Below are 1,873 nucleotides of genomic sequence, written 5' to 3'. Positions count from 1 at the left end.
AACAGAGAAACTGCTTTTATCAAGAAAAGAACAAAATCAATCAAACCCTGAGTCTGTGATGACAACCAGTTCATTGAGTACTTTCATGAAATTGTGTAATTTGTCAAAAAGTGGATTTGAAAATAACGGTAAATATATTGACACACTATTACATGTGATCAGAACATTTTTCTGTTGTCAAATATTTTACTCAAATGTACTTTTGCGATTAAAATAGTTTCAGATTTAGGCTGTTGAGAACATAAGTGAGTGTGACAGAGAATTGACCAACAATGTTTATTATTTGCTCTTTTAGATCTCGGTCTGTTTTGTCTTTAGTGCTTAATTTCTCTTGTTTGTATCACCTCTACAAAGAGTCCAGACTGTGTCATCACATACTATTGAAGTTAAACAGAGTGAGACTCCCTCTTGTGGATGTTGTACAGTATTGTGTTGTCTTTGCTCCAAAGGTTTTTGTACAGAGTTTTGGTGTTTCCTGTCACTGTGGGCCTCAGAGCACAGTAGTACACAGCAGAGTCTGACAGAAGAAGCTTCTGGATCTTCAGAGGAACTGATCTTGAGGTGGAATTCAGTGTCGATGAAAATTTATCCTCGTCCTCTGTTTTCCCCGAGCCAACCTTAAAGCGGCTCAGGATGAATTTGGGGCTGTTGTTTCCATCCTGTTTGTACCAGAAGAGATAATCATTTGATGAAGTGCTGATGTATTGACAGCCAAGTGTTACTGCCTCTCCTTCAGTAGCCGTCACATCTCCTTTTGGCTGCAGCACGTTGTCTGTTTGTGCTCTGCATTCTGAGAAACAGAAACAAACAGTATCAGTGTGTTAAAGAATCATCTCAGTGTTGGATCCATATCAAGGACATCAAGTTGTGTTCATACCAAGGCTCACAGCAGCCAGCAGCACTGAGATGAACAGAGGCGTCATGTGTGCAGTGCTGAGTATCTGAGAACTCCAGCAGGTATAAAGAAGGCAGTGATCTCTCTGTTGAGTCTTCATCAACACTAGGTTGGTGGATTAGAAGGAGGAACCTGATCACAGTGACGGGGCTCATTTACAGCCCTGTGTTATTCCTCTACTGATGACTTTACTCCTTTAGACCAGAACAAATGGATATTCATATTTCTGATCAGAAAGATTGAAAGTCAACAAACATTTGAACAACATGTAACTTTTTATGCTCTTTTCAGAATGTTTGTTCTCTTCCGTGTAAACAGACACTTCAGTATGTTTTTGTCTTCTGCGTTCGTGAAAGAATCAAATCTTAACCTGGTAAAAGATTTCAGCCGTTAAAATGTGATTCTGAGTTTATTTTATTTCCTTTCTACAGACATACATTACTGTTTATCTTAGAGCTGTAATGGTTGGTGTTTCAGTGTCTGTGTGGACAGCATCTCAAGATATCAGAGAATAGTGAACAATGGAAGGAGCTCATTGTGTTCTAGTGAGGATGCAGTCAGTAAGTCCGTGTCCACTTATATGTGGTCCTGGTGTCTTGTGTCTGAACCATCATACAGGTGGTTTGTTGGCTGTGGATCTGCTGTTCATGTGGATCCTCCCACAGTCTTTCATTAGCAGCTGTAACCACAGAGACTCTGATCCAACAGGAATCCTCAGAATCCATCTGATATGAAGCTGTGGTTTGAATACCACTTCCCTCCTCTTTGAAGAGTCGTCACATATGTGTGTTCAGCTTTTTGTACAGCCTCTTGTACACTTTGGATCACTGTGTTTCTAGAGCACAGTAGTAGAGAGCTGTGTCTGTCAGGGCCAGTCTCCTTATGGTCAGTGCAGCTGAGTTTCTACTTGTTTGAGATTCATATCGTTCATCAGGAATATATTGGTTTGTGTTACTTTTTGCTCCTTTCCAGAGAATA

General features: G+C 40.3%; 1 gene segment (V, D, J or C); it reads right to left on the bottom strand.

Annotated features, from left to right (window-relative positions):
• Positions 1–386: 386 nt before the first annotated feature.
• On the bottom strand, positions 387–923 carry LOC306789714 (T cell receptor alpha variable 18-like). The segment is given in 2 exons: positions 878–923; positions 387–790 (listed from the first exon to the last, which is right to left on the bottom strand).
• Positions 924–1,873: the final 950 nt, after the last annotated feature.

This window comes from Melanostigma gelatinosum (assembly GCF_949748355.1).
Source record: "Melanostigma gelatinosum genome assembly, chromosome: 15".
Lineage (NCBI taxonomy): Eukaryota > Metazoa > Chordata > Actinopteri > Perciformes > Zoarcidae > Melanostigma > Melanostigma gelatinosum.
The sequence above is the reverse complement of the archived record's forward strand: the minus strand, read 5'-3'. Positions and strand labels throughout refer to the sequence as shown.